Source organism: Panthera uncia, chromosome D2 (genome assembly GCF_023721935.1).
Source record: "Panthera uncia isolate 11264 chromosome D2, Puncia_PCG_1.0, whole genome shotgun sequence".
Lineage (NCBI taxonomy): Eukaryota > Metazoa > Chordata > Mammalia > Carnivora > Felidae > Panthera > Panthera uncia.
The window spans coordinates 49755342-49768703 of NC_064818.1; the positions used below are offsets into that span (position 1 = coordinate 49755342).

Here is a 13362-nt window from a genome sequence, read left to right on the forward strand (position 1 = left end):
TTTCTTGTATTATTATGTAATAGTTGACTTTTGTTTAATTTTCATGTTCTAAAAACCATGAACATATTATTGGATATAGTTTTTTGAAAAGCGAACCATTTTAGCTTTTTGATTTAAAAAAATTATATTGCAGGAATTAATCTCACAGGTTTTGTTTGGGTATACTTGCTTTAATTCATTGGCTTTTTAAGACCTTATTGTATGGTTGACTTACAAAAAGCTGTACATATTCAGTGTATGCAACTTGATGAGTTTAGAGATAAGTGTATGCCCATGAAATCATTACCATAGGTCATAAGCCTATCTATTTCCTCTAAAAGTTTCCTCCCATGCTCTTGTTATTATTTTTTTGTGATATGACCACTGAATATAAAACCTATCCTCAGCAAATTTTAAGCGTACAACACAGTAATATTAACGATAGGCTGTATGCCGTGCAGATCTCTAGGACTTCTTCGTCTTGTTGAACTGAAATTTTCTACCCTTTGACCAAAAAACCAGCAGCCTATGCATCACTTGGGAACTTATGAGAAATGCACATTAACAAGCCCCACTCCAGAATTACTGAATCAAAAGGTCTGGGAGTAGACCCAGCAATCTGTGTTCAATAAGCCCTCTAGGTGATTTGGAAGCATGATCAAGTTTGAAAACCTCTGTTCTAATATGGTCATGTCTATGGAACTCCTGTCAAGTTTCTTTCTCACCTGGCCTATCAGTAGAAGTTTCATTGTTCTAGCCACTTATGCCAGGATTCCACATACTTTCTGTGTTTCTGCCCATATGAAACTGTTTTCCTGTTTCAGTGAAAGTAATTCTAGTAAGTTCTAGTTTAATGCCTATTGTGTGCACCAAATAGATATTTTATTTTATATTATATATATATATATATACATACATACATACATATATATATATTTTTTTATATATATTTTATATACTTGATTTCATTTTAGCTTTGCTTGAAACAGTCTGGAGTGGATATTGGGAAAGAGAGAGTATAGAGATTATCTTCATTTTGTGGGTGTGGAAACCTTGAGTTAAGTAACTTGCCCAGTGTCACAGCTAATGAGTGGTGAACCTTATTCAACTCCAAAGCTCATGCTCTAAGATCCTCCCTTTCACCTGTTCTCCTGCTACTGAACTGACATAATACTACACCAGGAGTTTTAGATAGGTACAAAATAGAGAATCACCTGGAAATGGTTAAAATGGCAAATTTTATGTAATATATAGTGTACCACAATAAAAGCAAAATAGAATCATTCTAAGAAGCTGTTTAAAATACATACACTCAGGGGCGCCTGGGTGGCTCAGTCGGTTGGGTGTCTGACTTCAGCCCACGTAACGATCTCGCGGTGAGTTCGAGCCCCGCGTCGGGCTCTGTGCTGACAGCTCGGAGCCTGGTGCCTGCTTCTGATTCTGTGTCTCCCTCTCTTTCTGCCCCTCCCCTACTCATGCTCTGTCTCCCTCTGTCTCAGAAATAAATAAACATTAAAAAAAATTAAAAATAAAATACATATGCTCAGATTTCCACCTAGAGCGATTTGGTGAATCAGTTGTGGTGAGGTCTGTGTATGTGTATTTTGGAAAACCTCTCCAAGTGATGGAGATATGTATTACCTTTGGGTATTACTGGCCTATGCTATTCAATTAGCAATTAACTATGAACTGTCTTGAAATACTAATTTGCTGTTGCCCTGTATCATTACTTAGCTTGAATAATTACCAGTTAAATGTCATCGAACAAATATTTATTGAATACCTATTGTGTGCCAGGCACTGTCCATTCTGGACACAGAGGATACCGCAGTGAACAGGATAGTCAAACATCTGGGCTCTCAAGAAGCTTAGATTCGAGTAGCTGAAACTAATAATAAATATGTGCCATGTAAGATAATGATAAATGCTATGAAGAGAAATAAAGAAGGTTGTGGATAGGAGAGATGGGGTTATTTTATATACAGTGTCAGGGTTGGCCTCTTTGATACGATGACATTTGAACACAAACCTGAAGGAATTGAGCTCTGTGTATATATGGGAAGAGCATTCTAGATGGAGGGAAAAGCAAGTATAAGGCCTTGAGGTGGGAATGCCCTTGGCAGGTTTATGGAACAGCAATCAGAAGGCTATCACTGCATGTCAGCTGAAAGATTGTAGGGCCTTCAACCAGGGTAATGAGGTGTGCAATGGAGGCGGGGAAGAGTGGATTGTGGATGTATTTTGGAGGAAGAGCCAATAGAATGTGAATACTCTAGGGCAAGGACTCAATCTTCTACTTACATGTTTCCCACTACACCAAGCATGGTACCCGGACCTGGTCCACGGTCTGTTTTGTTTTACTTCTTCTAACATTTGTGCATTATTTTCATATTTGGATTTCTCCAGCAAAAACTGCCAAATCTGGGAGATAAGAAGAAAGCACAAATTCTCCAATTTCTGTCTTTCTAATGCAGATTTTATATCTGTTTTTCTGAAAGAAAATTTTCTCTGGGACATAATAAAATCCCAATTTTAAATTGAGATGGAAAACAAAAGATTCCAGAAGTATAAACAGTCATGTTATAAGCAAGGGCTATGTTTATGTTTGCAACAGCAGTTTAAAGTCTAAAAGGGTAAGTGACAGTTTAACAGCACAAGTCATTCTGGCCTGAAAAACTCCTTGACCATCATCAAGCCCCTTTGCTGAAAGAGAATGTATGTGGCAGAAGTGGGATTAAAAGACAGTGGTAAATAAATCATAAATGTGGCCTTTATCCTCAGCAGAGAATACCAAATAATAGAGTAAATGATGGAGTCAGATACTCAACCCAGTGTTTCTGGAGAGCTGAGGATCCTGTAGTACTCATCTTTATTCACTTTCTGGTGCTTAGATTTCTGGGTACTATTTTGCTTGTATTTATATTGGAGCTTGTAGGCAACAACTATCCCATTTGCAAAGTATCTTATTTGTAACGATAAGATAATACTGCAACTCAGCGTTTCTCAGTCATTGGTTGGGTCTTTGATCTTACCCAGTTTTCTTTTTTTTTTAATAAGTTTTTTTTTTTAAATATTTATTCATTTTTGAGACAGAGAAAGAGCATGAACGGGGGGAGGGTCAGAGAGAGGGAGACACAGAATCTGAAGCAGGCTCCAGGCTCCGAGCTGTCAGCACACAGCCCGATGCATGGCTCAAACCCACGAACCGTGATATCATGACCTGAGCCGAAGTTGGACGCTCAACCGACTGAGCCACCCAGGCGCCCTTACCCAGTTTTCTAATGTATAATATGGGTCAGATATAATGATGCTGTGATTTGAGATAGTATAAAATATAAAAGTAAGATGGCCAAATGGGACAGGAGGAAAGTGAGAAATGTTAAGTGACGCTGCAGTACATCATCATATTTTTTATCTTGACTGATAGAATATAGAAAGAATATCTTATTAAAATAACTCTGTACAAAGACTATGATTTTGTGATTCTTTAAAGAATGGGTAAAAAAATAGTTCTTACTATGAAAATTCATGATATAAGATTCTGGTCTTATTTGAATTTTGAAAATTAAAATATATAAATGGAGCTTTACCGTTGATGAGTAAAACCAGACATGGAATCTGCCCTTCTGGACTTTCTGGTCAAATGAGGAAGGACAGAGTAATCAAGTTAAGAAATACATGAAATTTGGATGCTGATAAGTGCAGTGAAACTAATGAAACGGAATGATATAATAGCAGGTATGTGTCGGGATATTGCAGCAGAATGGCATGCAAGATAAGAAACTAGAGTGTTTTTTGAAATTCCTAAAGCCATAGGCCCTGGCCTCCTCAGGCAGAGATGTGAGTAAGCTTGGGCCTGGCTGCGGTAGAAATGCATGCAGCAGGGCGGGAGGTGGGAATCATGCATGATGCTCCCCGCTGTCATATGGATACATGAAGTTACTTTTTTCCTTTGGGATACTCTGCAAATGCATTTCACCTCTTTGTCTCTCCTCCTCAGATCAGATAGGTTGATGCTCTCCCATTCTCCCAGTAAGTTCTGGAGCTAACACTGCCCGGCTTCCCTATTGATGTAGAAAGAAGGGCCAACAGAACCAGCATGATAAGTGACTGCAGCAGCCCTCGATGTTAGCACGCCAGCTGTGTGGAAGAAAGAGAAAGGGGCAAGCCAGTTAGAAGGATGTGGGAGGCAGAGGTGACAGGGCAGGCTGTGTCCCAGGCTCTGGGCAAGGAATTGCCAAAACAAACAGACAGACAAAGCTTACAAAAGCCCCCATTTTTAAGTAGGTTTGTACCTCACCTACTAACACCACTTCTCTAAAGCAGGCCAAGGACACTTGATAAAAAGATAAATTTTTTAAATTAGGTGGAAATTAACATACAAATGAGTTTTATCTTTGGTCACTTCATGCTAGATGAGCTAAATCCACATTAACCATGGTTGCAGATCTATGAGATCATTTTAATAACCCAGAACTTAAGGAAGTAAACGTCCCTCCAAATAATTATTGAATTATTTAAAATATTTAGTTGTCAGTCACTTTGCTAGCCACTGGAGTAGAGTGGTAAAAAAAAAAAAAAGATTGATTTAGAACTTAAACTCTATCAAGCAAACTTCTCCTAAGCCAAGAAAAAAATTCTACGTGTGTATTTGGATCTTTTTCTTTTCCATGTGAGCTCACCTACTCTGGGACTTCAGCTGCATGTGCTGATGTCTCCCAATCTTTATTTCTGGCATAAACCTTTCTTCTGAGCTTCAAAATCCTCCTGGTGTCCACCTGGATGTCCTGAAGCCATCTGGAGCTCAGCATGTCTAAAAATGAGTGAATGGGATACTGATCTTCAGTTATTCCAGCAGGAAATAAGCTCCACACTCGACTCTGTTTACCCTCCCTAACAGAATGGGGACCAAGTCCTGTCTGGTCTCTCACTTTAATCCCTCTCAAATCTGTCCCTTCACTGCCACCCCCCTGTGACTGTTCAGGCCCTCATTACTTCTGCCCAAAGTCTCTGCAACTCACTTCTAACCTGTGTCAAAGCATGATCATTTAAACAGTTTACTGTCTTCACTGCTCACTCATCAGCTGACCCAGAATTTCTTAGAGATACCCAGGTGCCTCGGGATAAATTGAAACTACTTAGCCGTGCCCACATCTTCCTCCCTCACTGCCTACTGCACATACAGGCACATACTTGGTTCAGCAGTGTGCTCTGCTTTAGAATGCACTTCACCCATATGCCCAGTGAGCAGATGCACATCCTTTAAAACTCATCTCCTCCAAGATATGCCACCGACTTGCTACCATAGGTAGCTTTGGGTTACGTGTACCTTAGTGCCTGGTACTTAGGTGCTTGATAAAGGATCAAATGAATAAATAAATGGCCAATTTGTTGATTATTTTATTGTGTTTTTTCTTTCAGAGATTCATACGCAGTAATAGGTAGCTTGAAAGGCACATAGGCAATGTCAATTAGGAATTACATATTTTGAAAAACGGTCTTCTACAATTTAGGGGGAAGCCTCGTGGGTCTTAGGGAGAGAGAGACACTGGATTGGGGACCAGAGATTGGCAGTTCTAGATTAAAGGATGCTCTGTCTCTTGCACCAGGATCCTCAGAAACTTTCTGAGGTTGCTTAGGGTGTATTTGCTTGTGGCTGTATAGGTTGTTGACTTAAAATTAAAGACTTTTCACTTCAACTAAGAACAAAGGAGCTTTGTTCCGGCAGCTAAAATGTGGAGAATACAGTGCGTTGGTTCTTAACTCTCTTGTGGTTAGCGGCCCCTGTAAGAGTGATGATTCTTTCCCCAGGAGAAAAAGAAGGTTATAGACATAGAAATCTGTGGTACAGGAAAGGAAAGCTTTCTTCTTTGTGCCCTTTCAGAGATTGTGGCAGTAATCCCTGCACAGAGAACAAATTCTTTGGAAAAGTGTTGTTGTACTTAGTTTTTAACTTATGCAAAGAAGAAGGGTTAATTGACAATTAAGTATAGTTGATGTGACAGTTAAGGGACTTGGTGATTTTATGTGGTAATAAGTAAAAATGAAGGAACAACACAATCAGAAGGTGGTAAAATTTAAGTATAACCAACCATTTATTGTTTTTGAACAAGTATCGTAAATATATAAGTACTTTAAGGTACAGAGATTTCTTGATATGTTCATACTCGATGTTTGAAAATCTTAGGCTACATCCACTTGCTATATCCAAAGCGCAGTCTCCATCTGCCAGCCACAGCATCACCTGGGAACTTGTTAAAAGTGCAAATTCTTGGGCCTTACCGTAGACCTGCTGAATCAAAATCTCTGGGGACAAGGCCAGAAATCTGTGTAATAACAAGCTTTCAGGTGATTCTGTGATGCGCTAGTTTGAAAAGCACAGCTCATGACCAGACTTTTATAATACTAGCATACTTCAACTAGGCAGTCTGTAATCATACTGCAATTAAATCACACCATAATTAAAATAAATGCTAATAAAAGATTAAACTAATGGCTATTATTTATTGAGTGTTTGTTGTATTTGGGGTCATGAGCTTTACATTTATTATCTTATTCAATCTTCCCAAGAACCCCTCAAGTTAGGTGGTATTATTTAATCATTCAACAGATGTTTATTAGCACCTACATTGTGCCAATCATTATTCTAGCCAATGGAAACACAGCAATAAACAAGACAGACCTAGTCTGCACCCTCCTGGAACTTCTGTTCTAATTGGAGAGACAGACAATAAGCAAGTAAACAGGATAATTTCAGATGCTATGTATAACAACAGCTATGAGAAACAATAAAACAGAGAAAGGTCTTTCTTGGGACTTACCATTTGAACAGAGACCAAAATAATAGGAAAGAGCAAGCTGTGAGAACGGTTGAGGGGAGAGTATTTCAGATTTTATCACAGTGTTTTTTCACAGAAATAGGACTCAGAAAGGTTAAGTAACGAAGCTGATAAATGCTGGAGCTGGGTTTGGAATCCTGGACATCTGACTCTGGCATATCTTCATAATAAATTATGATATTTTCCTAATTTTATTTTTTCTTCTTTCTGCTTGGCTTTGTTTCTGAAGCTTCTTTAAGCAAAGAGGTGAATTTAAATATACGTATATACAGAGAGAGAGCGCGCACACGCGTGCACATGAGCTCACACACACGGCTCTCCCAACTATGTTTGCATGACAGTATACCTGTCATGATGTACCCAATCATCTGAATTTATTAATTTATTAATATTAAATAGCCATTATATTGAAGGAAAGATATAAACTGAACTTTCCAATAAGGTATTCTTTATAAATTTCAATTTTTTGAGGCAAGACTTTTTCTTAGAATAAAAATCAAAGACCTAATTAGGAATTATATTTAAAGTCTCAACAGGTTGCACGTACAGTGTTTCAGGATTGTACTAGAAATGAGGTGAGGTCAATGGTATACTGATGTTACATGTTTCAAACAATATTTTGGCAGAAACTAGACATTCATTTATGAAAGTGATTATAGTGTTCATTTTGATGATTCTTTTTAAATAAGAAAATAATTATGGGTCTTAATCTAGGTGTTACTAGCAATAATGCTAAAGAAAAATCATTAAATTTATGGTTCTTTTAGCTTTTGAAACTGTGCATGAGATAATAAAGAATGTTTAGGTTCCGGAAGATGGCGGCGTAGGAGGACGCGGGGCTCACAACGCGTCCTGCCGATCACTTAGATTCCACCTACACCTGCCTAAAGAACCCAGAAAACCGCCAGAGGATTAGCAGAAGGGAGTCTCAGGACTCAAGCGCAGACAAGAGGCCCACGGAAGAGGGTAGGAAGGGCGGCGAGGCGGTGCGCGCTCCCCGACTGGCGGGAGGGAGCCGGGGCGGAGGGGCGGCTCGCCGGCCAAGCGGAGCTCCCGAGTCTGGCTGGCAAAAGCGGAGGGGCCGGACAGACTGTGTTCCGACAGCAAGCGCGACTTAGCGTCTGGGAGGTCATAAGTTAACAGCTCTGCTCGGAAAGCGGGAAGGCTGGAGGACAAAGGGAGGGAGAGCTGCTGAGCCCCCGGACCGCAGAGCTCAGCTTGGCGGGGAACAAAGGCGCTCGCCAGCGCCATCTCCCCCGCCCATCCCCCAGCCAAAATCCCAAAGGGAACCAGTTCCTGCCAGGGAACTTGCTCGCGCAGCGCAAACACCAAACTCTGTGCATCTGCGGAGCCAAACCTCCGGCAGCGGATGTGACTCCCTCCCGCTGCCACAGGGCCCCTCCTGAAGTGGATCACCTAAGGAGAAGCGAGCTAAGCCTGCCCCTCCTGCCCCCGTGCACCTTGCCTACCCACCCCAGCTAATACGCCAGATCCCCAGCACCACAAGCCTGGCAGTGGGCAAGTAGCCCAGACGGGCCACGCCACCCCACAGTGAATCCCGCCCCTAGGAGAGGGGAAGAGAAGGCACACACCAGTCTCACTGTGGCCCCAGCGGTGGGCTGGGGGCAGACATCAGGTCGGACTGCGGCCCCGCCCACCAACTCCAGTTATACACCACAGCACGGGGGAAGTGCCCTGCAGGTCCTCACGACTCCAGGGACTATCCAAAATGACCAAACGGAAGAATTCCCCTCAGAAGAATCTCCAGGAAATAACAACAGCGAATGAACTGATCAAAAAGGATTTAAATAATATAACAGAAAGTGAATTTAGAATAATAGTCATAAAATTAATCGCTGGGCTTGAAAACAGTATACAGGACAGCAGAGAATCTCTTGCTACAGAGATCAAGGGACTAAGGAACAGTCACGAGGAGCTGAAAAACGCTTTAAACGAAATGCAAAACAAAATGGAAACCACGACAGCTCGGCTTGAAGAGGCAGAGGAGAGAATAGGCGAACTAGAAGATAAAGTTATGGAGAAAGAGGAAGCTGAAAGAAAGAGAGATAAAAAAATCCAGGAGTATGAGGGGAAAATTAGAGAACTAAGTGATACACTAAAAAAAAATAATATACGCATAATTGGTATCCCAGAGGAGGAAGAGAGAGGGAAAGGTGCTGAAGGGGTACTTGAAGAAATTATAGCTGAGAACTTCCCTGAACTGGGGAAGGAAAAAGGCATTGAAATCCAAGAGGCACAGAGAACTCCCTTCAGACGTAACTTGAATCGATCTTCTGCACGACATATCATAGTGAAACTGGCAAAATACAAGGATAAAGAGAAAATTCTGAAAGCAGCAAGGGATAAACGTGCCCTCACTTATAAAGGGAGACCTATAAGACTCGTGACTGATCTCTCCTTTGAAACTTGGCAGGCCAGAAAGGCTTGGCACGATATCTACAGTGTGCTAAACAGAAAAAATATGCAGCCGAGAATCCTTTATCCAGCAAGTCTGTCATTTAGAATAGAAGGAGAGATAAAGGTCTTTCCAAACAAACAAAAACTGAAGGAATTTGTCACCACGAAACCAGCCCTACAAGAGATCCTAAGGGGGATCCTGTGAGACAAAGTACCAGAGACATCACTACAAGCATAAAACATACAGACATCACAATGACTCTAAACCCGTATCTTTCTATAATAACACTGAATGTAAATGGATTAAATGCACCAACTAAAAGACATAGGGTATCAGAATGGATACAAAAACAAGACCCATCTATTTGCTGTCTACAAGAGACTCATTTTAGATCTGAGGACACCTTTAGATTGAGAGTGAGGGGATGGAGAACTATCTATCATGCTCCTGGAAGCCAAAAGAAAGCTGGAGTAGCCATACTTATATCAGACAAACTAGACTTTAAATTAAAGGCTGTAACAAGAGATGAAGAAGGGCATTATATAATAATCACAGGGTCTATCCACCAGGAAGAGCTAACTATTATAAATGTCTATGCGCCAAATACCCGAGCCCCCAGATATATAAAACAATTACTCATAAACATAAGCAACCTTATTGATAAGAATGTGGTCATTGCAGGGGACTTTAACACCCCACTTACAGAATGGATAGATCATCTAGACACACAGTCAATAAAGAAACAAGGGCCCTGAATGATACATTGGATCAGATGGACTTGACAGATATATTTAGAACTCTGCATCCCAAAGCAACAGAATATACTTTCTTCTCGAGTGCACATGGAACATTCTCCAAGATAGATCATATACTGGGTCACAAAACAGCCCTTCATAAGTTTACAAGAATTGAAATTATACCATGCATACTTTCAGACCACAATGCTATGAAGCTTGAAATCAACCACAGGAAAAAGTCTGGAAAACCTCCAAAAGCATGGAGGTTAAAGAACACCCTACTAACGAATGAGTGGGTCAACCAGGCAATTAGAGAAGAAATTAAAAAATATATGGAAACAAACGAAAATGAAAATACAACAATCCAAACGCTTTGGGATGCAGCGAAGGCAGTCCTGAGAGGAAAATACATTGCAATCCAGGCCTATCTCAAGAAACAAGAAAAATCCCAAATACAAAATCTAACAGCACACCTAAAGGAAATAGAAGCAGAACAGCAAAGGCAGCCTAAACCCAGCAGAAGAAGAGAAATAATAAAGATCAGAGCAGAAATAAACAATATAGAATCTAAAAAAACTGTAGAGCAGATCAACGAAACCAAGAGTTGGTTTTTTGAAAAAAATAAACAAAATTGACAAACCTCTAGCCAGGCTTCTCAAAAAGAAAAGGGAGATGACCCAAATAGATAAAATCATGAATGAAAATGGAATGATTACAACCAATCCCTCAGAGATACAAACAATTATCAGGGAATACTATGAAAAATTATATGCCAGCAAATTGGACAACCTGGAAGAAATGGACAAATTCCTAAACACCCACACTCTTCCAAAACTCAATCAGGAGGAAATAGAAAGCTTGAACAGACCCATAACCAGCGAAGAAATTGAATCTGTTATCAAAAATCTCCCAACAAATAAGAGTCCAGGACCAGATGGCTTCCCAGGGGAGTTCTACCAGACATTTAAAGCAGAGATAATACCTATCCTTCTCAAGCTATTCCAAGAAATAGAAAGGGAAGGAAAACTTCCAGACTCATTCTAGGAAGCCAGTATTACTTTGATTCCTAAACCAGACAGAGACCCAGTAAAAAAAGAGAACTACAGGCCAATATCCCTGATGAATATGGATGCAAAAATTCTTAATAAGATACTAGCAAATCGAATTCAACAGCATATAAAAAGAATTATTCACCATGATCAAGTGGGATTCATTCCTGGGATGCAGGGCTGGTTCAACATTCACAAATCGATCAACGTGATACATCACATTAACAAAAAAAAAGAGAAGAACCATATGATCCTGTCAATCGATGCAGAAAAGGCCTTTGACAAAATCCAGCACCCTTTCTTAATAAAAACCCTTGAGAAAGTCGGGATAGAAGGAACATACTTAAAGATCATAAAGGCCATTTATGAAAAGCCCACAGCTAACATCATCCTCAACGGGGAAAAACTGAGAGCTTTTTCCCTGAGATCAGGAACACGACAGGGATGCCCACTCTCACCGCTGTTGTTTAATATAGTGCTGGAAGTTCTAGCATCAGCAATCAGACAACAAAAGGAAATCAAAGGCATCAAAATTGGCAAAGACGAAGTCAAGCTTTCGCTTTTTGCAGATGACATGATATTATACATGGAAAATCCGATAGACTCCACCAAAAGTCTGCTAGAACTGATACATGAATTCAGCAAAGTTGCAGGATACAAAATCAATGTGCAGAAATCAGTTGCATTCTTATACACTAACAATGAAGCAACAGAAAGACAAATGAAGAAACTGATCCCATTCACAATTGCACCAAGAAGCATAAAATACCTAGGAATAAATCTAACCAAAGATGTAAAAGATCTGTATGCTGAAAACTATAGAAAGCTTATGCAGGTAATTGAAGAAGATATAAAGAAATGGAAAGACATTCCGTGCTCATGGATTGGAAGAATAAATATTGTCAAAATGTCAATACTACCCAAAGCTATCTACACATTCAATGCAATCCCAATCAAAATTGCACCAGCATTCTTCTCGAAACTAGAACAAGCAATCCTAAAATTCATATGGAACCACAAAAGGCCCCGAATAGCCAAAGTCATTTTGAAGAAGAAGACCAAAGCAGGAGGCATCACAATCCCAGACTTTAGCCTCTACTACAAAGCTGTCATCAAGTCAGCATGGTATTGGCATAAAAACAGACACATAGACCAATGGAATAGAATAGAAACCCCAGAACTAGACCCACAAACGTATGGCCAACTCATCTTTGACAAAGCAGGAAAGAACATCCAATGGAAAAAAGACAGTCTCTTTAACAAATGGTGCTGGGAGAACTGGACAGCAACATGCAGAAGGTTGAAACTAGACCACTTTCTCACACCATTCACAAAAATAAACTCAAAATGGATAAAGGACCTGAATGTGAGACAGGAAACCATCAAAACCTTAGAGGAGAAAGCAGGAAAAGACCTCTCTGACCTCAGCCGTAGCAATCTCTTACTCGGCACATCCCCAAAGGCAAGGGAATTAAAAGCAAAAGTGAATTACTGGGACCTTATGAAGATAAAAAGCTTCTGCACAGCAAAGGAAACAACCAACAAAACTAAAAGGCAACCAACGGAATGGGAAAAGATATTTGCAAATGACACATCGGACAAAGGGCTAGTATCCAAAATCTATAAAGAGCTCATCAAACTCCACACCCGAAAAACAAATAACCCAGTGAAGAAATGGGCAGAAAACATGAATAGACACTTCTCTAAAGAAGACATCCGGATGGCCAACAGGCACATGAAAAGATGTTCAACGTCGCTCCTTATCAGGGAAATACAAATCAAAACCACACTCAGATATCACCTCACGCCAGTCAGAGTGGCCAAAATGAAGAAATCAGGAGACTATAGATGCTGGAGAGGATGTGGAGAAACAGGAACCCTCTTGCACTGTTGGTGGGAATGCAAATTGGTGCAGCCGCTCTGGAAAGCAGTGTGGAGGTTCCTCAGAAAATTAAAAATAGACCTACCCTATGACCCAGCAATAGCACTGCTAGGAATTTATCCAAGGGATACAGGAGTACTGATGCATAGGGGCACCTGTACCCCAATGTTTATAGCGGCACTCTCAACAATAGCCAAATTATGGAAAGAGCCTAAATGTCCATCAACTGATGAATGGATAAAGAAATTGTGGTTTATATACACAATGGAATACGTGGCAATGAGAAAAAATGAAATATGGCCTTTTGTAGCAACATGGATGGAACTGGAGAGTGTGATGCTAAGTGAAATAAGCCATACAGAGAAAGACAGATACCATATGGTTTCACTCTTATGTGGATCCTGAGAAACATAACAGAAACCCATGGGGGAGGGGAAGGAAAAAAAAAAAAAAAAAG

At 40.3% G+C, this 13362-nt stretch overlaps 1 protein-coding gene across 6 annotated transcripts in view; it reads left to right on the plus strand.

Annotated features, from left to right (window-relative positions):
- PCGF5 (polycomb group ring finger 5) overlaps nucleotides 1-13362 on the plus strand; it is a 133752-nt gene that overhangs the window by 54417 nt on the left and 65973 nt on the right. The window lies entirely within an intron of this gene.